At 41.8% G+C, this 26489-nt stretch overlaps 1 protein-coding gene across 1 annotated transcript in view; it reads left to right on the top strand.

The window, feature by feature from the left end:
• The window catches only part of IGSF21 (immunoglobin superfamily member 21), a 400074-nt gene that overhangs the window by 106927 nt on the left and 266658 nt on the right, over positions 1 to 26489 (top strand). The window lies entirely within an intron of this gene.

Genomic DNA, 26489 nt, shown 5'->3' with positions numbered 1-26489 from the left:
CTATAAGTAAATGCAAAATGAAGATTTTTTGGTCTTTGTATACCAAGGACCTATTACACTGCCTTGTGTATAGTAAATATTCAATAAATACTTAGTGGATTGAATTGAAGCCAAAAGACTAACGATGAAACCTTCTTCTATTCTCTCAGTAGGAAGGTGGTAGACTACAGGTGAGGAATGGGTTATATGCTGCTAAGTACAGGCAGGGTGGTGGTTTACCTTGCAGAATTTCACATCTTTGTGTCAAAAGACATTTCTAATAGTTAGGAAGAAGAAATGAGAATGATATAAAAAGGAAGAAAAATAAATAGTTAAGAGACCAGAAATGGTAGTGAAGAAAGACATTTGAAGAGATCTACATACTTTTTTTTTGCTTTTTGGAGTAGGGAAGATAGGGCAATTGGGGTTCAGTGACTTGTCCAAGGTCACATGGCTAGTTTTCTGTTGAGTGTATGAATCCAGATTTGAACTCAGGTCTTCCTGACTCCAGGGCTGGTGCTCTATTCACTGTGCCACCTACCGCCCCGCCCCCGCCTACTTTTCTTATGCTTATAGAAATCCTGGGTCTTTCCTTGAGAAAAGGTAATCTCCTTGAGGGTTAGGAATCTTTTAGTTTTGTCTTTCCATCAAATTCTTTGGCTGACACCTACTAGCAATGTGATCATGGGGAAATTATTTAACCTTCCTGCACCTTCATTCTCTCATCTGAAAAATAGAATTGATAATTCTTACAGGGTTGTGCTAAGGATTAAATGAGATAATTCATGTAAAGTACTTTGTAAACCTTAAAATGGTATATAAATGTCAGCTATTACTATTTGAGCTCTCCTAAAGTCCCTTGATGCCTCATCCTGGCTGGGAAACGACCCCAGATTCTTGAAATATGAGAACATGGAGCATGTGCTCTAGTTGGTGAGACCAAGCATGGGAAAGAGCATGGGATCATAGGAGCAGAGATTGAGAGCTGGGAGGGGCCCTAAGGGCAATAGAGTCCAACTCTGTCATTTTATGGATGAGGAATCTGAAACCCAGAGACTGTAAGTGAGAATGGAGCCTAAAACTGTATCATCCACAGACTAGATTGGACAAATCCAAAGACATTTATCACCTAGCTAGCTACAGTGGGTGATTTTTTTTTTCTAATCCACAGAAACTCCTGAAGACTGGCACTAAGTTGCAAAGAGGTGACTTTCTGGGTGATTGCACACACTGATGAAATCACAATATTCTGAAGTATTTATTCAAATGCCTTCCACGCTACTAACTCACTGAATGACCTTTGAAAGTCATTTCAATTGGCCTCATTTTCTTCCTCCAAAAAACGAGGGGAGAGGGTGATGTGGATGAAGTAAATGATTTTTAAGTTCCCTCACAATTCTAAATGTGATAAAACCCATCATTTGAACCCAAATGAAGAGAGCTATTTCCATATTTAAAAGTCAACCAACATTTGGGTGGAAGGAGCAGTGGAGGTCAGCCAACCTGGATCTAAAAACCACCTCTGAAACTTGAGCAAATCATCCAAATTCCCTGAGCCTCAGTTTCCTCATTTGTAAAATGAGGGATTGAGTTAGTTGGCCTCTCAGGTCCCTTCTACCTCTAGTTCTATATAAAAGATCTATAGTTCCAATGGAAGGGGTGGAGAAGAGAGAGTTCAAAGGAAATTCATAATATACATACACAAACACACATATCTGTATTATGTGTATTTATATATTTTTCCTTCCTCTACCACCCCCCCCACAAGAGCCAATTCATAGAACACTTTTTGATATTGATAGATTGTAGGTATAAAAGGAAAGATGACAGGAATCAGTAGGGGAACATTTGGGTTCAAACCCAGGCTCTGCCACTGTCTTCATGTGTTTGGGCTTTCCAGTCTTTGGGGTTCCTTTTAGTTCTAATAATCTGTGGTCCTAAATGCTATACTCTTGGCATGTCTGCTAATACTAGAGATATGGTGTAACTGTAATGGACATGATGTAACTTGAGGATGGTGGTATGTTGAAGATTTCTGGTTGTTGTTATTTGTCCTTCATTCTCAAAGAGGACCCTGCCATCAGGGAGATGATGCCATGACATGCAACTGAATTGCATTTAAATGAGGGAAGGCTGTGCAGTCATCAGCCTCACTTTCACCTCTGGAGCCATCTGGATTCAGTGGCCAGATATAGATCAGGACAACTGGAGATGGACCCTAAAGATTTCTAGGTTACAAAGGTAACACCCTATGAGATACCTACTCTTCTGGAAAACTTAGGTATGTCCCCAGTAGAATGGAAGTTCCCTTGGTTGGTTGGCTGATTGAGTGGTCTTCACTTCACTAAGTATCAATCTGGAAAGTTTTATGCCTCTCACTTTACAGAAACCAGAGAGAAGGGCCAGTTTGTTTAAATTTGACTTTATGGAGAGCTGACATTATTCAGGAATCTAATTCCAAAAGAAAAGTACTTTCTAAATCTTCACTCTTGGAAATGAGTCAACAAATATTTGGGTGGGAGTTCCCATAGTCATTCTTCCTAGATCTATTAAGATATAACAAAGTCTCAGGGAGGTTAGGTTTTTCCAGATTCCTGGAATCTCAGAGTTGGAAGGAACTAGGGACAATGTCAGATCTAAATTATTCCTGAAACCCTCCCTTCCCTACAACATCCCTAATAAAAGTGGATTCCAGGCTCTTTTTGAATACTTCTAGTAACAGGGAACTCACTATCTGTCAAGGTGGCTCTTTGCCACTTGGATAGTTTAAATTGTGAGGACACTTTTTTTCCCCTTTAGCTTGCTGTTGAATCATCCTCTTTAAAAACCCTACCTATTAGGGGTGGCTAGGTGGCTCAATGAGTAGAGCACCAGCCCTGGAGTCACCAGCCCTGGAATCAGGAGGACCTGAGTTCAAATCTGGCCTCAGACACTTAATACAAAAAACACTTAACACAAAAAACTAGCTACGTGACCTTGGGCAAATCACTTAACCCCAATTACCCTACCTTCCCCCCTCCAAAAAGCAAACAAACAAAACAAAACAAAAACCCTACCTACTGTTCCTACTTCTGCTGCTAGAGACCACACAGAACAAGTGTTAATTCTTGTTTCACATGACATTTCAGATAGTAGAGGACAGAGAGCATGTCCTTTCCCTTCCCCTCCCCCTCTTCATCCACACCTAATCTTTTCTTCTCCAAAAGAAAGGAGTTCTACTTATTCTTACAGAGCATGTCCTCTGAGCCTTTGGCCATCCTGATTGCCCTGCCTGATGGATTCCAGTTTGACAATATTCTTTCTAAAATGTGGTGCCATCTCATCATGTAAAGGTATAGGACTGTACTGAATCAACCATGAAGGTTTGCAACCCTCCCCTACACCCCAAGAAAGGAAGAAATAAAAGCATTAAGGTCTCCATATTTCTATAGTTATCCAACGTATGAAGATGATGTGGCAAGGTGAAAAGCAAACTAGATACAAAATCAGGAAAAAATTTGGTTCAAATGGTGCTTCTGACTCATACTGACTGTGTTACCCTGGGTAAGTCACTTAAAAATGTTTCAGTGATCCAGGCAACATTCTAAGAGACATGGCAGATCTGAATGAGCTGAGGTTTGTTTCCCCACCATATGCTCCCTACACTAATAAAATCACAGATCTGGGTCAAAAAAATGACCAAAAAATACCCCATTGATTTATCATGTATAACTAGGACCCATGACAGTTGTTATTATATCAGAGCTGACCACAAAGTGAGTAGTGAATGAAAGACTCTAGCCACATTGACCCAGTTGACTAGGTGATTTCCAGATAGCACCACATCTTTTTAAAAAATTACCCCCAAAAGTCACTTTGAACCCTTCTGATCTCTCTTCTCCATGATATACAGCCCTGTGATTAGATCCCCATGGTGAAATATTGCCCACTGATTAGGTCGCAAGCTCTGAAATACGAGCAGGCATTTAGATCCCCACCTTGGAAATGCAGCCACTGATTAGATCGCCCCTATGAAATATAACCCTTGGATTAGTTCACACCAGTAAAATATGGCCCCTGATTGGATCACCGCTGGGAAGTCTGAGTTACTACCTGGGAGTGGGACTTTTACCATATCCACAGAAAATAAAATATAAGTATATTGAGATCGTGTGAAAGCAGAGACAATAAATTAATAATGGTGAAGCATCACAACTAGGACTTCCTTAACTGAGGAAATTTTGCAGATGGGATAGTCAGAAGTGTGCTGGTAAATGTTTAACAACCAGCTCTCAAAAAATTAATAATATATCCACAACACATTTTTAAGTTTAATATGTATTACTAACATTTTCTCCAACACATTCTTAAGTCTAGAAATCCAAATAAATCAAGCCCTGATTTGTAGTGTTGGCTGATTTCTGAAGTGTGAATGTTCACACTGAAAAGTTAACCATCAGCAGCCAGTTCAAGCTGTCTCCAGGACACCTCTGGCAGGGTTGAGTGGTCTAATTAACCCCTGTGCCCTTTGAGGGCTGAGCCTGTGGCAAAGTCCATATCTGTCTCACTTTCTACATGACTCTGGTTCCAGAACTCCCTTCTTTTCTTTTCTTTTTTTTTTAAGCAATTGGGGTTAAGTAACTTGCTCAAGGTTACACAGCCAGTTATTTCTGGGTGTGGTGCTAAGTATCAGAGCCCAGATTTGATCCCAGGTCATCCAGAATCTAGAGCCAGTAATCTTACTCACTGAGCCACCTGGCTGCCCCTAAGCAATTGGTGTTAAGTAACTTGCTCAAGGTTACATGGCCAGGTGTTTCTGGATGGGTGCTGAGTGTCTGAGCCCAGATTCGATCCCACGTCATCCCGACTCTGGGGCCGGTGCTCTTACTCACTGTGCTACCTGGCCACCCCTAAACATCAACTTCTTTTTTTTTTTGCCTTTTTTTGGAGGGAAATTGGGGTTAAGTGACTTGCCCAAGGTCACATGGCTAGTTTTTGTGTGTATTTGTTAAATGTCTGAGGTTGGATTTAAACATCCTCATGACTTCAGGGCTGGTGCTCTACCCACTGCACCACCTAGCCGCCCCCAGAACTCCTTTCAATCAGAGGCAAGCCATTCTTCCTCCTGAGTCTAGGAGAGATTAGAGGCTTAATGTGCCTCTAGTCCATGCATCGTAATAACATGCATTGATTGAGCACCTACTACATGCACAGTACCATGCAGGGGCTAGGTTAAATGGGTGGGTCAAAAAGGTGTAGAATAATGTACTATGTTAGGTCTGAGGTGGTGGGAGGGGGCCCAGAGGATTAAAGAATAAGAGACAACTTTGGATCATAGAATCTCAGAGGGACTTCAGAACATCCAAAAGCTATGAGCTATCCCAAACTGGAATGGACAGAGACAGGAGAGAGTAGGATTTGGGTTGAAGACTAGGAAGTTTGGAAGAATGAAGAATCTGCATAGAGTGGTAGTTAAAGGAGAGGCAATGAGTTTCATTCAAATATGTTGAGCTTGAGGACATCCAGTTGGAATGATCCAGTAGGTGGCTGGTGATGTGGGACTGTAGTTGAGAGAGACTAGAACTGAATAAGGGAGTCTTCTGCATAGAGGTGATGAATGAACCTGTGGGAGCTCTCCAAGTCACCAAGAGAGAAAGTGAAGACAGAAAAGAAGAAGCATCAGAAGCTTTCCATTTCCATCATCTGATCTGCATGTGACAAAAATTCAAGGACCTTCACCACCTTAGTTGTCCTTCCCTGTATTCCTTCCAATTATCAATATGCCTCCTGAAAATGTAATACCCCAAAGTGAAGAGAATACTTGAGCTATCATCTGGCCAGAGCAGAGTACAAAGGGACAATCGTTTTCTTATTCTTATATGCTAAGTCTCTCTCTAAATATAGCCTAGCATGTTATTAGGTTCCTTGCAAGGCTGCCATATCACTGCTGCCATATTGAGTTTGTGGTCCACAATAGACCCCAGATCTTTTTTTAGGGAAACTATTACCTACCTATGCCTCTCTTGTTTTGTATTTCTAGAAGGAGTTGTTTAACCCAAATGTAGTACATTACATTTATATCTTATTCAGTTCTGCTAAATGTCCTAGCCCATCAAGATTGGTAAATGTCAAAATGTTGTCAAAAGAAGAAAGGCAGGAAGGAATGTAGGAAGGAAGAAGGGAGGGAGGAAAGGAGGGAAAAGGAAGGAAAGGAAGGAGAAAGAAAGGATGAAGGAAAGGAAGGGGGGATACTTACAACCATCCTGGAAGGTAGGTGCTATTGTTAACCATATTTTACAATTAAGGAAACTGAGGCAAATAGAGATGAAATCACCTGCTAGTAAGTGCTTGAGGCCATATTTGAACTCGAGTCTTCCTGACTCCAAGTTGAAGGCTCTGTCCACTGTACCATCTAACTGTTCTCTTAATGAACTCTGGGGTCTCTTCCAACTCTGAAATTCCATTAATTCTTAATCATATAACTCCCCAGGAACTTTGCCTTGCCTCCAAGGAAGGTTTGTAGTCTTCTTAAATGATGATGTACCAAGCAAGAGTGGTGTAGGGGAAGGAGTCCTGGACTGAGTGTTGGAAGACCTTGGTTTCAAGGCAGTTCTGCTGCTTCTGGACAAGGTTTGAAATTTCACTGAACTTCAGTCTCCTCTTCTGTAAAATGGGTCTAATATTTGGGCTTTCTAGCTTACAGGTTTGTTGAAAAGAGACAGCCTTGCAATCCTTCAATCCCAATATGAATTAGAGCTATTGCAGTGGGGAAAGCACTTGACCTTAAGTGATAAGAGCTGGGTTCAAGTTCTGGGCATACTTACTGTCCTGGCTTAGATGAATTACTTGACTTTTCTGAAACTCTTCCTCTATAAAGTGAGGATAATAAGGCATGCCCTTCCTGCCTCCTGTAATTGTTATGAGCATCAAATACACTGATGCAGAAAATGAGATGTGCAAACATAAAGTAGTAAATAAATGTGATCTTATGAGGTGTGATGGGAAAGATGCTAGACTTGAACCAAGAAACTGGGTTTAAATCCTTCTCCCCTGCTTATTAGTTTTGTGACCATGAAAAAGTTGCTCCTCCTCTCTAAGCATCAGTTACCTCATCTGTAAAATGGGGGTGGAAATAATAATTAATAATTACAGCATAATAATAGCTAACCTTTATATAGCATTTACTGTGTTCCAGGCACTGAATTAAGTGCTTTGCAATTATTATCTCATTTGATCCTCACAACAACTCAGGTGCTATTATTATTCTCATTTTACAGATGAGGAAACTGAGGTGGACAGATTAAATGACTTGCCCATGGTCACACAGCTGTAGCACCAATACAATATTCCCAACACCAATGGCAACTATGAATATGCTGACATAGTTCTGAATCACAAAATATAAAAGACTTTCCATATAGAAGATAGAAGCAAAATATTTATTCAGACACCAGAAAACTGAATCCCAAAACCAGAAAGCTGAATCCATCATAGCAACAAAGAAGTTAATGCACCATAACACAGCAGGGAGCCACATCATCCTTTCGCCTTCCCACACTCACAAGCCTAGCTGTTGGTTTACCTACATCCTCTCTCTCCCATCATGCTAGCTGCTTTGACTTCCAGCTTCCTGTGGGCTCTGCTCTACCCTTCAGCAAACTCCTCCCACCACAGGCTCCATATGATTACATTCGCCCTGTTCAGGGTCAGGGAAGATCTTCAAATTACCATTACCATTACAATAGCTAGTAGGTGTCTGAGGATAGATTTGAACTCAGATCTTTCTGACTCCAAGCCCAGCACCTTACCCACTGTGCTATCTAATATAATAATCATAACAGTAATTCATACAAATTTCAGAACAACACTTTTAGAAATATTGCCAGACCAAACATTCATAATCTCCAAAATACATGGAATGAAAAGCTATAAAAGTATAGAAATCTAGTAGAAGAAATCAAAATCATGGAAAAACAGAATGAAATACTTATGGTCTTCCTTTCCCTGGCTGCTTTAAGAATGTCCTCAAGGATGCTTTCAGTGGGCCTACTGAAGAGAGGGAACATTAGGGAGTGCCATAGTGCATAGAGCACCAGACCTGGAGATGGAAAGACTCATCTTCCTGAGTTCAAATCTTATCTCAGACACTTACTAGTTGTGTGACCCTGGGCAAGTCACTTCACCCTGTTTGCCTCAGTTTCATCATGTGTAAAATGAGCTGGAGAAGGAAATCCCAAACAACTCCAGTATCTCTACCAAGAAAATCCCCAATAGGGTCATGACTGAAACAACTTAACAATAATGAAGAGACACCTGCATCCCAATACTTTTAGTCAATTACAAAAAGTGATCATTTTGGAAGACAGAATGGCATAGTAGAGAACTGTTGGATTTGGAGTCAAAGAACCTGAGTTCAAAAAGTCTACCTGTACCAATTACTAACTGAGCAATCTGGGCAAATCATTCCACATCAATGGGCCTCAATTTCCCCATCTGTAAAATGAAGGAGTTGGGCTAGATGTCCTCTGAGTTCCCTTTCAACTCTAGGGCTATAGTCCTTAGTCACTTAGTCTCCCTGGGTCTCAGTTTCCTCATCTGTAAAAAATGAGGGGGTTGGACTTCATGGCCTCAATAAATCTCTGATCACGGGATCACATCTGCCTGCTCCCTGGTCCACAGAACATTAAATGTGAAAGAATAATGGCAAGTCAGAGGTTGTATCAGGACCATTTCTATTGGAACACAGCTGAACAAAATGAGAAGACCAAGTTAATAGTAATCACATCTCATTTTTTATGTAGTTTTTCAAAGCTTACAAATCACTTTCATTCATGATCTCATTTGAGATGCCTAGGGTTGTTATAGGGAACTAACTTTAGAAGCCCAAAAGTGCTATGGAGAAATGAATTATTTCTATTATTGTGGTTATTGTTATTATTGGTGTTGTTCTTGCTGCTGATGATGATTATATAGAGACCAGAGGGCTGCTGGAGATCTTTCATAACATTTGGGCTGAAGGAATTTCCAAGGTGTTGCACAAGACAGATAAAAAATACTAGACTCAATCATAGGTTCCCAAATGGGTGATACCACCCCCTGGAAGGTGCTGGAATGATTCAGGGTGGGATGCTAGTAGCCTAGGGTGCAATTAGGGGGTGGTGTTAAATAAAAATAGGGGAGAAATGGAAGCATATGGAAAGAAGAGAAGAAATTTTTGAAAAATCTTTCATACATGTTTCATCTGTTGTGTAACAGAGTTAAAGTCGCAGTGACTGCATTATTTTTCAAATAAACACACAAAATGCAAATTATACCCCATCAGTAGTCAAGTCCTCCAACAGGTCTTAACAAGCAAGTGTTGGCAAGAAAGCTTGTCATGTGTTGTCAGGAAGTCCAGCATGCCTCAGCAGGCATATGTGCATGTAATGACTTGTCTACTATACGATAATATATGGTTACATCTCTCCATATTACATCATCAAAATTTTAGTGCAAGGAAAAGGTGACAAATTAACAATAAATTATTAAATTTAAAATGCATTATTTTAAAAAATATTTTATCTTTTTTTGAAATGACGCAAACTTTTACAAAATTAAAGGGTTAAAGAAAGTATATTTCCAGGGGGTCATGAGTATTTTTTTTAAGTGGGAAGTAGGCCAGATAAGTTTGGGAACCTCCGATCCACATCCTCAATTTCAAGAATATCATGTTTAAATGTTCTCTGATGGTCTGTAGTTCTAAGTTTGTCGTTTGGATGATGAAGTCCCTGAATCCTCCAGACAAGGAAGTCACAGGCTGGCTAAGCATGGCCTGAATGGTCAGTGGCAGGTGAGGAGGTAGGGATGGCTGTGGAGGGAGAGATGAAGGAAGGAAGATGGGGGCGGCAGAGCTAAACATCCCATCATTTCCCTGCAGCAGGCAGACTGACAGCCTTATCAAGGATTTGTGAGCTTGTAAGACATAGCCAGGGCTATCAGGCCATCTCTAACAGGGCACGTTAGCCTAGGCTTTATCTTGTTCTGCCATCTTTCCCTGTGATTGAGGTGAGAGTTCACCCTCCTCACCACCCCTCCCATTTCCTGTAGTGGAGGCAAAGGGACATAGAGAAGGGTTAGTAGGTCAGAGAGGCCCCTGGTCAAGTCATCAAAAAACATTGACCTGAATTCAGATCCTGACTTTGACTCTGCTGTCCTAGTGACAACAGGAAAATTACTTCATTTCTCTGACCTAAGTTTCTACATCTGTCAAAGGATTATTATGAGAATTGAATGAAATATTCTGTGCAAGGCTCTATATAACGCCGAAGTATAAATACGAGTTATAACTTAGGAGGCATCATGATGTGACACAAAGAACTTGGGATCTAGATTCAGGACTCCATTCTTGGTCCATTACCTGTGTGAGCTTAGTCAAGTAATTTTAAACTTTCTAGGGCTCAGTTTCCTTGTCTTAAAAATAAAGGACTTGGATTAGATCTTAAATATCCAGTCTAAGTATAAATCCTATGCCCTATGCATCAAGAAAAGACCATACATATCTGTGTTCCTCAGATCAATCAATAAACATTTATTAAGTGCCTACTATGTGCAAGGCATTGTGCTAAGCACTGGAGATACAAAAAGAGGCAAAAGATAGAAGAGGGAAGATTAGAGGCCTCTTTCTGGATACCTTTCCTGTTGGCTCTTGTCTTCAATGCCAACCTACCAATGCTTTTAATGCCCATCTGGGTTAGGGGGTGGTACAGAGCTGAAGGGAAGCAGGGAACAGCCATCAGGAAGAGGGGAGACAGATTATAGAATGTCTCAGCTCCCAAGCTAGAAGCAGATGCCTTCATCTTACCATTGAGGCAACTGAATCCCAAAGAGGGGACTTGGCTTGGTAAGGTTATATGTCAAAGAAGAGCAAAGCCAAGCCAAGAACCCAAGCATCCTTATACCATCTAGTGGTTTTTTTCCTATTTGTCTTATTCATTTATTTCTCACTAGTGGGGGAAGGTGAGGAGTGCATCAGTCAAGGTGGGGGAGGGGACACCTTACTTGGTACACACTGCCCCCTGAAATGAGAGGCAGAACACTAGAGTCATGGGTTCAAATCCCAGATCAGCTTCTTACTACCTTGATCTAGCCACTTAATTAACTCATCTGGTCCTCAATTTCTCCTTCTGTAAAATGAGGGGGTTGGACTCAGTGACCTCTAATGTCCTTTCCATCTCTAAATCCTATGAGATCCCAGGCTGAGGTGGTTGCCATGGTGATGGGATTGTCAGGGAGCCTCTGGGATGACCAAAAAAATGGTTAAATACTCAAAATAATAAGGAAAAAAGACGCATAGCAGCCAGAAACATTTTGGGTGACTCACAGCCAAGGTTTAGGACAATCCGTTCAGCTGTAGGTTTAGAAAATGGACCCAAAGACCAAAAAGCATGACAGGGAAGACTTGAGACCTTGTCTGAGCAGAAAAAGGAGGGCCCGTCTGTCTCCTTTTTGGGCATCAGCCATTGGACCAGATAATCGCTGAGGTCCTTAACTCCTGTGAACCAGTGGTTAGATGCAGTCCTTGTCTGGATAGGTGTCTAGGCAGATAAGGCATTTATTAAGGGATTACTGTGAGCCAGGAACTTTATTAAGCACCAGGGCTGCAAATAAAGACTGGCAAAGTAGTCCTTGCTTTCAAGGAGTTTATGTTCTAACGAGGAAAGACAAGACAAAGAGGGGAGCTGGGAAACAGGGGCAGGGGAGAAGGAAGGGCAATTTTGAATGGGGGCAAATCGGTCCATGGATGTGAGGGAGTGAGGAGCAAGGTGGATTTACGATTAGGTATAGTCTTGCCTGGAGGCAGTGGGATGGACAAAATGACCTCTAGCTCTGGAACCAAAGGATAGATAGTAATGAATTTTATTATGATTTACTCTAGATAGGAAAGATCTATTTGTGACTTGGAACCAGTTCTAGAAACAGAGGCCCCAGGAGGTCAGTGCCTTGTGGAAAACCTGGAGCAAACCTGTTCTGCTGGCCTTTTCCTAGGAGAAGGGTAAGCATGGAGAGAGGAATTATCAAGAGAAATCTTAGCCACTCAATGTTCTACCCTGTAGCTTATCCTTGTCTGATATGGAAATAAGAAGTTGCAGAAACAGATGTAGACGAAATGAGAAGAAATCATTTCTGGTCATTAAAGAGATTGATGGAGAGAGTGGGCTGCTTTGGAAGGTAGTGAGATCTCCATTCCTGGAAGAGATCTTCATTTGGAAACTCAATGGTCGCTTCCAAGGAATGGTGTAAGGGCAATTCCTTTTGAATTCCTCTCTACCCTGCCCCACCCTTAGCTCTCTATTTGGGCAGATCAAAGCAGTTCCTTCTTTAGACCTCCAAGCATGGCACATACCTCCTATAAGTGTGACCCAATACAAACATCACAGAATGCTCAAGCACGAACCATGGAATGGGGAAGAACCAGTTGTGTGTGAGAGCCAATTCATACTGGCTCTCAAGGGCCAATCATTAATAATTAATATTTAATCATTAAATTAAAATACACCTTTATTGTTTTGTTGATTGTCTAGGGAGATACTTTTTTCTAAGAACACGTTGTTAAATATTTACCTATATATACTCCTAAAACTCAGCTGTGGGAACAGCCCTTAACTCCAAATCACAATCAAAGAGTGAGAAGCACATGCATGCCAGTCAGGGAAGACTTCCTGGAAAAGGGGAGTATTGGTAACCAATGATGATGATATTGTCACGTTCCCATAGTGCTTAAAGACTTACTTACAAAGGACTTTCCTCTCACAACCTTGAAATATAAGTGGTGTGTATTATTTTCTCCATTTCACAGGTAAGGAAACTGAGGTACTGAGGGGTGAAGTGACTTTGCCCAAGATGACACCACTAGTAATTGTATGAGTTAGGATCTGAACCCAGGGTTCCATGACTGGTGTTCTTTCCATTATCCCATAAGGTTGAGGGAAGGAGGTCAGAGTTTTTGAGCCAACAGGTCCAGGACAGGTGCCACAATACACTGAGCACATAAGAGATATTCAGAGAATACCCAGGATTGGCTGTCACAGTGTCTGCTATCCTCTGAGATGGGAATAGGAGGGGGCTGAAAGCTGTTGATCTGTGTCAGCCTAACAGGTAGGAAGGCTTACTCCATCTGGCTCTGTTTTTCTCCCACTGTCCTGAATGCCTCCATGTTTTAATTCCCTCCTGTTCCCTGTTTTTCTGTTTCCATCTTAAACTTGGCATCTGTTTCCGGTTCCTTTCCTCCCACTCCTCCCTCTGTCTCCATTGTCTCTCCCATCATTCCTGTACTCAAGTCCTTTTGAGTATCTCTTTACAACTGTTCTCAGAGCTATAAGTGGGGCTTCCTCTGTGGGGACCCTGGACTGTTGTGGGTGGGGCTGGGAATGAAAGGCTCAAGGGGCAAACAGTCTCCTCTGGCTGACTGGATCCTGTCTATCTTCACCTGGCCCAGTGATGATCTGACTCCTGAAAACAGATGATAAGTTCTTCCTTATCACAATCAAACTGTGCCCCCACTCTTCCACCCAAATCCCCAGCAGGGCTTCCAAAAATTGGAACCAGTACTGGCCATGGTCACATTATTCTCTGAACCTCACTGACAGAGTGAGATGATAGTGTAATGGATAGGTCACTAGCTCTCTGACCCTTGACAAAAAAAATTTAGTCTCAGCCTCAGTTTCTTCATCTGTAAAAGGGAAACAATAATATGTGCTTTATGTACTTCACAGAGCTGTTCATTAAGTTTAATTCAACAAGCATTTATTTAGGACCTACCATGTACCAAACAAGTACTGTGGTTAAATGAAGGGGATAGAAAAAGGCAACAGACACTGTCCTCAAAAAGCTCGCTTTCTACTTTATTTATTAATTAATTTATTTTTAGTTCTCAACTTTCACTTCCATATGTTTTCAATTTTCTGCCCCTCCCTCCCCAAGACAGCTTGAAATCCAATATGGGCTCTACACATTCCTATTAAACACATTTTCACATTAGTCATGTTGCATAGAAAAATTATAACAAATGGAAGAGACCATGAGAAAGAAAAAACAAAGAAAAATAAAAAAAATAGTCTGTTTCACTCTGCATTCTGACTCCATAATTCTTTCTTTGGATGTGGATGACATTTACCATCATGAGTCCTTTGGAATTGTTTTACATCCTTGCATTTATGAGAAGGACTAAGTCTATCAAAATCTCTAAGTCTGTGGCTGTTTCTGTGAACAGTGTTCTGCTAATTCTACTCACTTCACTCAGCATCAACTCATATGAGTCTTTCCAGGATTTTCTGAAGTCCACCTGCTCATCATTTCTTATAGCACAATAGTATTCCATTACATTCATATGCCACAACTTGTTTAGCCATTCCCCAATTGATGGGCATCCCCTCAATTTCCAGCTCATTGGTCACCACAAAAAAAAAAGCTGCTATAAATTGTTTTGTAAATGTGAGTCCTTTTCCCATTTTTATGATCTTTTTGGGATACAGCCCTAGAAGCGGTGGTATTGTGGGGTCAAAGGATATGCACATTTTTTACAGTCTTTTGGTCATAGTTCCAAGTTGCTCTCCAGAATGGTTGGATCAGCTCATAACTCCACCAACAATGCATTAGTATCTCAATTTTCCCACATAATCTCAAACATTCATCATTTTCCTGTTTTGTCATGTTAGCCAATCTGATATGTGTGATGTGGTACCTCAGAGTTGTTTTGATTCACATCTCTTTAATCAATAGTGATTTAGAGCATTTTTATATGACAATAGATAGCTTTAATTTCTTCCTCTGAAAACTGCTTGTTCGTATCCTTTGACCATTTATTAATTGGAGAATGACTTGTGTTCTTGTAAATTTGACTCAGTTCCTTACTTTCTACTTTAGGACAAAGGGGCACAGCATGACCCATATATTACAAAGAAAGTTAAGGAAGAAGACTACACTTGGAGCTGGGGGGTCAGGGATAGCTTCACAAGAGAGGGGTCCCAGCATGTGCTTTCTCTCTGGAAATTCATCTGAATTGTCTTGTCTATGCCTCTGATTTACTTACCTGTGTACATGTGGCAGCTTCCCAATAGAATGTAAACTCCCTTAGGGCAAGGGCTATTTCAGTTTTGTTTTTATCAACTCAGGGTCTAGTACAGTATCTGGAATATAGTAAATACCTATCTTGAACATAATAAGTATTTAATAGATATTTGTTCAGTTAAATTGAGATGAACCTCAAAGAGAGACAAAGATTCTTAGATGCTTTGTTCCATTGATTGTTTCCAATTGATCCTGTGTATAGCTTGACTGTACAGAGTTGTTTGCATGATGTCTCCCCCATTAGCTCCTGGAGGGCAGAGACTGTCTTCTGTCTTTCTTTGTATCCCCAGTGCTTAGCATGGTGCCTGATGCATAGTAGGCACTTAATAAATGCTTATTGACTTGAGAACTGATCTATATATTGAAAGTGAAAGTTTGCAAAATGCTTTATATGCTTTGTGTCATCTGATCCTCCCAGCATCTTTGTGGGGTGGGTGCCAATCTTACTGTCTCCAGTTTACAGATGAAGAAACTGAGGTCTCTGGAGGGAAAATAATTTCCTTATGATCACATAGTTAAGAGTCAGGATCAGGCATTGAGCCCAGGACCCCTTGGCTACACATTCAATCCTCAATGCCACAATTCCTCTCCAATGAGGAAGGAGTGATTTATGGTGGAGAGGGCAGGGACAACCTGTGTGAGTGCAGAAATGGGAGATTGGGCATCCAATTTGAGGGACAGCCAGAAGTGTATCACAGAGTATGTGACAAGGAGTAGCATGGAATAAGGCAGGAGGGAGCAGTTTGGGGGAGGACATCAAATCCCAGGCTATAGAGTTTTCATGCTGTCCTTTAGGTAGAAGGGAAGTTTTTCTAACACAAGAGTAACATGGTCAGACCTGTGCTTTAGGAAGATTATTTTTTGATAAATGTGTGGAGAATGGATTGGAGAGGGAAGAAACTAGAAGCAGAGAGACCAATTAGGAGGTTGTTGTGGCATTCCATAAGAGGTGGTGGGAGCTTGAACTATGGCAATGGTTGCATGAGTGGAGAGAAGAAGACAGATGTGAGGTGTGTAATGAGGATGGAGTCAACAAGATCTGGAAAACAATTGCATAAGGAGATAAGAGGAGAAAGAAAAAAATGATTCCTAGGTTACAAACCTGGGTAACCAGAAGGAAATTGAGAAGTCTCAGAGAGGGATAGGTTTGGAGAAGAAGACAATTGTTTCTGTTTTGAACAGATTGAGTGTGGGATGCCCAGATGCCTGTGGGATTTCAGGAGGAAGATGTTTTATAAATTTTTAAGCACTATTGAAATGGGAAGTGTTGTTATTTACTACCTGAACAACTGAAGGAAAATTACTTTCTCTCTTTGGGTCTCAGTTTCTTCACCTATAAAATGAAGAAGGTGGCTGAACTACATGATAATTCTGGTCAGATGTTGTCCACTGTAAATTCTCTCATCTCAAGATCACATTTGTGCCCAGTTTGTAGATTGGGAAACTGAGTGCCATCGATTTTAAGTTAGATGGTGTGTACCCAGAATATCCTTTCTCCCCCTCTTTGTCTTCCAAATCCCAACACATCCTTTAAGGCCTAATGGAAATGCTCTTTCTTTCAGGAAGCTGCCTTACCTGATCCCAGTCATCCCCACTCCAGCCCACTCTTTAGCCTTGTTAATGCCCCTCAGACCTCCCAGTAATTTCCTTGCTAACTCTGATGCCCTCCGCTTCTAACATGGCATATTAGAGCTGCCCATTTTTTTTATCTTATCCATGAGTCCTGTGGGAACAAGGGCAGTCTTATCCTAGGTAGGACATGAAATAGAATAATGGACTTCCAGGGAGGGGGACCAGAGTTCAAATCCTGCTTCAGACAGTAACTAGCTATATAAGCCTGGACAAGGTCACTTCACCTCTCAGGGTGTTTCCTTGTCTGTAACATGAGAGTAATGATGACATCTACCTAACAGGGTTGTTGTGAGGATTAAATGAGAACTAGTGTGCACACACACATACACATACACACACACGAGCACACACACACACACATATATATATATATATAAACCTTGTAAATCCTAGAGTGCTATATAAAAGTTAACTGTTATTATCTAAACTTTGCTTTTCTCTGTCATTTAGCAGTATGCGAAACACACAACAAAACCAGAAAAATATGCTTTGTTCTATTGAATAGTAAGTGTATTGTCACATTGCATTGTATTGTTTATGTTATATTGTGTCATGCAAGGAAGCAGTGTGAAAAAAAAACTATGGAAAAAAGACCCCTGGTGGCAGAGGTTTGTGTGGGGCTCTGCCTGGGAGACAGCTAGGTGCCTTAGCCCCTCTGTTTCTCACCCTCAGGCTTTGCTCCATACCTGAAGTCATCAGATTCCATTTTTCTCATAGATTTCTCTATTGTTCTTTCTGACCCCCTAGATGTGTTCTTCTTGTCTCTCTTCCACTCCCTTCTGCCTTCAAGTATTCATCTTCCTCCTCCCTCAAACTCTTTCAGGAATAGGCTGATGTCATTTTCCCCCCCTACTACAGCCCTGTGAGGCAGGAAGTTTCAGTATAACCCCCATTTTACAGATGAGGAACTTTGGGTAAACAATGTTCACATAGTGAGTCAATGTCAGATGGAGAGTTGAATCTAGGTCCTTTGCCCTGGGGACTCCTACTGAATGCACTGGGCTTTGGTTTTAGCTTTTGTTCTTTTAGCTTATTTTTTTTTTCTTTTTGCTTTTTGGAGGGCAATTGGGGTTAAGTGACTTGCCCAAGGTCACAAGGCTAGTTTTTGTGTTAGGTGTTGGAAGTCACATTTGAACTCAGGTCCTTCTGACTCCAAGGGCCAGTGCTCTATTCACTGTGCCACCTAGCCACCCTGCTTTTTTGTTCTTTTAGTACTAGTTGGTAGAGTTACATAATGTTCATTTCAACCAACCAGCCTTTCTATAAGGATTATTAAAAAGTCACTATGTGTCAGGCACTGTGCTAAATTCTAGGGATATTAAAAAAACACAGAGAAAAGGCCCAAAAGATACTTTCTGACCTCAAGGAGCTCAATTCAGATCTTGTACCCCTGCTCTCTCCCAACACGGCACAGCACAGCATACACACAGATGTACCCTCCCTGGAGATACCAGAGTATTGACCTTAGTTACTAGATACCTAGAGAAAGATATGATGCAAACATCCTGCTCAACTCAGCTACTGACCACAGGGACACTGACCTCTTTGTTCCTTAGTTTCCTCCTTCTCCATGCTATGGGGACATGGATGATATTGTAGGTGTAAATCCTATGTTTCTATGAATTGTAAGCCCCCCGAGGGCTCAGGCTGTGTCTGAATTTCTCACTGTACAGTATTTGCTTCAGTAAACACACAGATGAGGGCTCAGTATTATCTTCTTTGTGACAACAATGAAGTCTAAAAGCTCTTTCAGCTCACATTCTGTGTTCTAACTGGCCCCTCCTACCTCCTAGTTCTGACATTCTCTGTTCTAAAGGACCTCCCAGCTCTGACACTCTTTGTTCCAAGGGCCCTCTTAGCTTTAATATTATCTATTTCAAGCCCCTTTTCACTTCTGACATTCAACGTCCTTAAGTCTTTTCCATCTCTGACATTCTTTGGCTCTAAGATCCCTCACAACCCTGACATTTCATATCCTAAGGCTCCTCCCCATTCTAGGTTCCTAGGACCTGGAAGCCAGTGGTCAGGTGCTTCCAGTGGTAATTGTCATCCTCTGGAGCCCAATGAGGAAGCCCCCTTGGTTTCTCCTGTCCAGATGAGTGAGGGGAACTGGACAGGATGCCTTCCCCTCCCTCCCTCACCTCCTTCTTCTTACAATGTATATATTTTTTCTAATCGCTCTGACTGCTGATAGTTATCTGGCTTTGCAAGAGAGCGAAAGAGACTTTGTGTCAAACGTTGAAAAATGACTTTTCAGGCAGCCTCTCTCCCTCCTGAAAGAGGTGACGTGCACAGAGCATACAAATCACTCAGCACTCCAGCGTTGAGTGTGGGGAAGGAGAGTGTGTTTGGATTGCTAAAAAACCCTGCCGTCCCTTCCCAAGGTCACGGCTAGGCAACTTGCTACAGGGGACTAAGGAGGGCAATCACACCCTGGAAGGCAGAGATGGATCTCAGGAAGGGCAGAAAAGGCCCTGGCTCAGGCACCAGACACCCTCAGTTTGGAAGAGCCAGGCCTTCAGGTCTGTCTGGCAGGGCTGTGCCAAGGGTGGGGGGAGGGTGTCCCATAGATTCAGGAAGCACTGAAACTCCAGAAGACATGGGAACCTGACAGTTCAGATTCTCATTCCTGAACAAGGTCTGATCTACCATGTGACCTCAGAGAAGTCACTTAAACTCTGTGGTCATGGTATCCCCATTGGTGATATGAAGATAATTATAGTATGCCATATAACACTTTATTAGCGACTCTTAATTGGTGAAGCTTTGACATTCCATGTTCTAAGGGCCTTCCCAGCTCTGACATTCCATGTTCTAAGGGCCCTCCCAGTTCTGATATCCTGTGTTCTAAGGCGCTTCCCAGCTCTGACATTCTGTGTCCTAAGGACCCTCCCAGTTCTGACAGTATGTACTCTAAGGTTCTTCCTAGTTCTAACATTCCATGTCCTTTAGTACCTTCTAATTTTTCCGTTGTTAACCAAAATATTTGATTGACCAAACTCCCTCTTCCCCAACCAAGCTGGCTAATATTTTGCTTTCTTATGAGAGTGGGATATCTTGTGTCAAGCAGGGCATCCAAGTCTCCAAAGAGATTAGAGCATGGGAGCAAAGTGTCTAGACGCTCATGCCCCTCCCTACTTGATTCTCCCACCAGACCTCAGGAAGTCTAGGTCTACCTTCCCCTACACAGTAAGATCCAAAGCATTGGCCTCATTACTCTCTTCCTCTGTCACTCCCTTCTCTCCTCCCTTTCTCTACCCCAGAGCTATTAACAGCCAATCAAGATTCAGTATGGAGCACTAATTACACCAGATACAATTATGAAAGTATTGACAGATTGGAAAGGGTGCTAGGATGTCTGAGTTCTTGAATCGTTCTCAGTTTAGACTGGTCACTTCTTGTTTCTGTATAAACAGGCAGGTATTTCTGAACTGGAGATTCTCCAGATTGCCTGAAGTTCACATCTGACAATGGCTTTTTCTGCCATCCTTGGCCCTTGATCAGTCAGTGAGTAAGTCGTTTATTAAGCACTTACTATATATTAGACACTGTGCTAAGTGCTGAGGATGCAAATACAAATGGTCCTCCTAGAGTTTATATTCTAATAGGAGAAGACAACACATAAAATGAAACTGGAAAGTATGGTGGAGGTCGGGTGGTGGTGGTGGGGGGGGTGAGATGACAAAGTTTTCCAGAGTGGGTGCATGATGGAAGAATTCCAGAGCACAGACTGGAGAGGAGGGGAACTGAGATGACCTGAGGGCTCTCTTTAAGTGGAGGTTCTGTTCTAAGTTATCTTGCTTTGGTGAAGTCACCTCATCAAGTGGAAGGTCAGAAGGGGTGCAGGGCATTTCCATTGTATGAATACCAAGGTTGGAGTGAGGCTTCAAGATAAAGAGCTGGGGCATGGTCCACAAAGGGAACCTTGTCTACAATTCTTGCTTGAGTAAGCTAGGATGTCACGGAAACACCTTGAATCCTCAGGGCAGATGAAGTTCCTTTTCCATCCATCTATATCTGGAGCCAAGTATGGCAGGGTCCGTAGCCCCACCAAAGAGGAATGCATGTAAAAGCTGAGTGTTACTGAGTATGCAGTCAACTCAGTACTGGCTTCTCTTACTCTTTTCTGGGATGGGAAGGAACTGTGCTAAGGCAAGACGCTTCCCTGCTCTGGGACTCAGTTTCCTCCCTTGTAAGTTGAGTAGCTTAGACTAGATCTGATCCCTTAGATCCATCCCAACTCTGACATTCTGTATTCTAAGGTCCCTTCCAGCTCTGACATCCTAGGTTTTAAGGTCCCTTCCAACTCTGACACTCTGTGTTCTAAGGTCCCTCTCAGCTCTACCTTCCATATTCTGTCATTTTATGTTTTAAATTCCTATGAGTCCAAATGATTCTCTATTTCCTCAAAGGGAAAACATCTTATCTTAGCATCATTATTGTTGTAATAGAGGAAGGAGGGGGGAGGAGGAAAGTCTTTCCCTCTCCCCTGCCTCTCTTGTTTGCTCTCCTCCTTCCCCTCCCTGCCTCCTATATTATCTCTCACCTCTGGCAATTGTGGCCCTGCTGCCTTCTTTATTTAATCGCCTCCATTGTCTGCTCCTGCAGACTTGTAATCTCCGCTTTGAACACATGTTAACAAATGGGCAAAGTTTTATCGGGAGCCTGGCTTCTCCCACCCCTCCTCGCTTCCAGATAAGGTCCTCACTCTTCTTCAGCTCTACCACACTAGAATAAATTCTTTTGCAGTTATTCACAAACAATATAATAACCCAAATCATTGTGCCAATGAGGCTCAGAGACCCAGAGCCCAAGGGACCTTCCAAAAGACAGAGGACAAGCCCTCATCTGTGTGAAGGATCTGCTTGATCCAATCTGAGCATTTTCCAGAGTGTGTCTATCAAACACCACATCTCCTTAGGTCACATACTTCAGTCAAACCCTCTGGAATTGTCAGAAGTAATCATTTGCTGTTTCCTCAATCAGCCAGCGGGGAGGAGGGCTTGGGGATTCCAGGGGGATGATTGCTCAGAAGGGGATAGTCTGTGTAAACAACAGGCTCAAGAGGATGTAATGTGGTATTGTGGAAGGAATGGTGGCTTTGCATTCAGAAGGCCTGAGTTTAAATCCTTGTTCCAACATTTATTAGCTATGTGACCTTCCACAAGTCTCCCTGTCTCAATTCCCATTCCAGCAAAAGGAAAGGTTTGAGACTAGATGTAGGAAGAGTATGGTGAGTGGGAACTATGACATTGAAGTCAAAGGACCTGAATTTGAGTCTCACTTTTTCCATTTACTGACCTTGGCCAAGTCACATCCCCTCTTGGAACCTCATATCTAAACAATATGAGAGTTTAACTAATTGATTTCTAAGGTCCCCTCCATCTCTAATCTACAATCTCTTTCATAGAGGCATCTAAAGCATAGAGTCAGCTAGGTGGCACAGCAGGTGAAATGCTGGGATCAGGCCTCATACACTTACTAGCTCTGTGACCCTGGCCAAGTCACTATTTGCCTCAGTTTCTTTATTTGTAAAAATAATTGAGGGGTGAGCTAATAATATCACCTATCTCATAGCATCACTGTGAGAATCAAATGACATAGTAATTGTAAAGTGCTTAGCATAGAACCTGGTACACAGTAAGCACTGTCTAAAAGTTATTGTTGTAATTCCACAACTAACATTTGATGGGTCTACATATATTAACTCTGGGCAAGTCACTTAACCTCTATCTATCTCAGCTTGCCCACTTTTAAGATAGGAATAATGTTAGTTTTCTTATTTATTGTGAAGAAAGCCTCATGCCTAGAATGTCCTCTTCTTTCCCCTCCATTTCCTTTGGGAACCCTTAAATACCTTCAATCATCGACTCGTACCATACTTCCTCCAGTTGTTAGTGGATTCTCCTTTGTGACAAAATTACTTTAATGTACTTTGTACATATACCCTTATCTTTGCACAAGCTGCTGCCCCACACCCTAACTACTTTGAAGGCAAGTAAACTGTAATTTTTGTCTTGCATCCATCCCTAGCACCTAGGACAGCTCCTAGCACCTGATGTCTAGTAAATGTTTATGCTCTTTAAAGAATTATAGAAAGTTGAGTTATTATTAATGGAGATCATTGGCAAGTCAGAGTCTAGTTTATGACTCCTCTTTTCTTTGGTGGAAATATTCCATGTAAGCAATATCCTCTATATGGCAGGGGACTGGAAATCTATTTGTTTTGCTATTGACTTAAGTGAAGTGCCCTTAAAGATCATTTCTGTTTAATCCCTTGTTTACAAAAGAGAAAACTGAAGACCAGAGAAAGAAAGTGACTTGACCCAGGTTACAAAGTGACCTGACATTTTCGTGTTCTCTCTTCATAGGCAGGAATCTGTTCCTGGCTCTGATTCTTCCCAAGGCCACAGAGAGGAAGTAGAACTCACTTCTCTCCACAAAGACCAGAATCACAGGAATCATTAAACCAAACCAAGATCAATAACTTACCTAAAGCAAGTGGCTACCTCCTACGAGTGTGTGTGCATGTGTATGTGTCTGTGATTCCAATTCTTGATTAATTCTCCAACAATTCTACTTCAACAGTCTCCTGCTGAATTAGGAAGAGCTCAGGAGTATGAATCAGGAGACCTGGGTTCAAAGTCACTAACTTTCTGTTACCACCTGCAAATAATTTGCTCTTCTCTAAACCTCATTTCCTTCTTTAGAGAATGACCAAGTTGAACTATGGGATCTCTAAGGTCCTTTCAGCTGTGTGATTTTACTTGTAATGGAAATAACCCAGTGAAAGTAACATGGGGATAGTAGAAGGAACACCAGATTTGAAGTCAAAAGACCTGAGTTCAAATTGTGGCCTTGCTCCTCACTGCTTGTGTACCCTGTAGCAAATTGTTTTCTCTCTCTGTCATTCAATTTCTTTACCTGGATAATGATAGGGTTGGATCAGATGATCTTTGAAAGTCTTCTAGCTCTCAACTGTATAATCCTATAAACCCTACCTGAGAAATCCACAAGTGTCTGGCTGTCATCTTCACACTCTGCAAGGAAGGGTCATTTATTTTTGTCCACTAATCTTGATTGAAACAAATTGCAAATAAGCTAGATATTAATTCCATCAACTCTTCACCCATCCACTCTGGCTTCTTTGAGAGCACCTAATGGGGTCCAAGACTAAAACCAAGAAGTTGGAAAATCCTATTTGGGAACTCCCCCGGCTTCTACCTTCATTACTCCTGCTACCCGACAGTGTCACTTTAAACTCTATTTACATTCTGCAAAGTACATAAGATTTTTATCATGTACTTTCCTAATGTCAATTTCCCCATAATGAGAATAAGGTTGTAAACACCCATATTTTTATAAGCCTATTATAATCCTCCACATATTCAAAATATGTGAGAGATGTGATCACTCTTTCCAGGAGGTTCATCACATTGGTGAGGAAATGGAACCCCAGCAGGTGCTGGGAATCTAACCCCCGGGGCTTCTGTTTCTGGGCTCCAAAACTCATCTAGGAAGAACCAAGACATAGGAAGACAATCCAGAAAATAAACTTGTTAATTGAGAACTGGGAGGCATCCCAGAGGAGAGTGATATAAATGACCAAAACTCTGAAGATAGGAGTAAAGAACTGTTTTCTATTTAGTTCTCCTGCTAATGTGCTAAGAGACCTTGGACAGCACCTTGAACAGCACTCTGGGGTCCAAACTTCTTGCCTATATAAGATCACAATGCCTAGCACATAGGAGATGCTGATAAATGCATATTAATGGTTGATCGGGGTTTATTTTGGGGAGGGGGTGGAGTAGAAGAGTAAATGGTCACTGAGGTTCCTTCCAATTGTAAAATTCTGTAATATTCTATAAAACAAGGGAATAGGACAAAGGTCCCTTGCAGCTCTGATATTCTGTGATTACAAGTATTTTAACCTTGGTTCTGTGACCTGTCAAATGGGAGAGTGATGTCCACACTACTTTTCTTACAGGGTCCTCAAGAGGATGGAATTAAATAATGCATGGGAAAGAGCTATCTGATTTATTAGGGTCATGAGATCTATATATGAGAAGGAACCTCAGAGGCCATTTAATCCAGCCCCTTCATTTTACAGATGAGGGAACTGAGACCTAGGGGGTTTAAATGATTAGCCCAAGGTCATCCAGATGGTGTCAGAGGTGAGATTAGAACTCAGGTCGTAAGATGCCAGGGTTCGTATTCTATGCATTGTGCCATACTGTGTCACCCTCTTATTACATGATTAAAATAAGACTCAGTGATTCCATCAACATAGGTAATCCTCTCCATCAAGGGAGATCACAGATTGCAAATTGCAACCCATCTGTGACTCACCAGGCAAATCTTAGCAAGTTGTCTGAGGCTAAGAAGCATCTAGGTGACACAGTCGACAGGGGGCTGAATCTGGAGTCAGAAAAAACTGAATTCAAACCCAGACTGATTCTTATTAGCTATGTGACCCTGAATTAACTTCTTTGCCTCAGTTTCCTCATTTGTAAAATGAGGGTAATAACAACACTTACCTCCCAGGGTTGTTGTGAGGATAATATGAGATGATATTTGTGAAGTGCTTACAGCAGTGCCTCTCACATGGTAAGTGTTATCTATTATATAAATGTTAGATATCATTAAGAGGCTAAGTGACCTGCACAAGTCACACAGTTGGTGATATTAGAGGCATGTTTCGGACCTGGCTCTTCCTTATTCCAACAATCTAGCCTCTCCACCATGCTGTAACTTATTTTATGTAAAATACTGTTATTATAATTATAATAAAGAAATTACTGGATAAAAAAAAATTAGTCAAAGAGGAAAGCCCTGGCCCCAAAGGGTTCACATTGTGGGAGAAGTGGGAGATAAAATTAAAGAAAGGTAAATTGGGGCTAGATCATAGAAGGCTTTGAATACCAAGATAAGGGGGTAATTTAAAAAATTCCTTCATTCATTCCCTTACCATTGGGATCACAGTTTCAATCCCTAGTCCTAGCCCTATGAAGCTTGTGATCCATTAGAACATGAGGGCCCCAAATCCTATAGGATCATGATGCTTCACAACTCTGCCTCCCCTTGGGTCAGCTCAGGGTTTCTGTTCTCCTCAGAATGATTCCAAGCTGATGTGTCCCCAGAGCCTGGGAGGAGGGCCCCCTGCTTCTTCAGCCTGCCCCCTGAACACCCTTTCCTCAGCAGGCTGGCCAGCTGCTCACTATCACATTATCACCTACAAACACAAAGTTAAGTCCTTCATCCTCTATGGAAAACTGGCCTCCAGGACCAGGTCTCCAGAGACATCAGTCATTTCCAGCTCCCAGAGAACAAGCAGAATTGAAACTGTGAATAACAGAAATAAAATGAAGCCTGCTTCCTCACCCCATCCTCCCCCTCCTAACACCTCTACTTTCTCCCTCCCCAATCCCTCCATTCAATAATGTATCTTCAATCTGTTCCTTGCCCTTCGGCAGAAAGGAGTTAGATGGAAAAACGAACCAGGCCCAAATAGCTGTCCGGTGACAAGAAGGCACTCTATAAGGGAAAGACGGTAATAGGCTGATGTTTATCTTTAGAGACGTGTACATTTAATAAAGTATTAATATGAAGGCCAGATTGCCTCTCCTGTCAAGCAAGCAAAGAGATTAGTGGGGAGGGAGAAGGGAGAGAGAGTGAGAGAGAGAGAGAGAGAGAACGAGAGTGCGAGAGAGAGAGAGAGAGAGAGAGAGAGAGAGCGAGAAAAAGAGGAAGAAGAAGAGAAAGAAAGAAACAAAACAATAGAGAGAGAGAGAGAA

The sequence above is a fragment of the Petaurus breviceps genome, unplaced genomic scaffold (genome assembly GCF_028583685.1).
Source record: "Petaurus breviceps papuanus isolate PSGF00001 unplaced genomic scaffold, PetGlider_PUasm1.0 91041, whole genome shotgun sequence".
NCBI classification, from domain to species: Eukaryota; Metazoa; Chordata; class Mammalia; order Diprotodontia; family Petauridae; genus Petaurus; species Petaurus breviceps.
The sequence above is the reverse complement of the archived record's forward strand: the minus strand, read 5'-3'. Positions and strand labels throughout refer to the sequence as shown.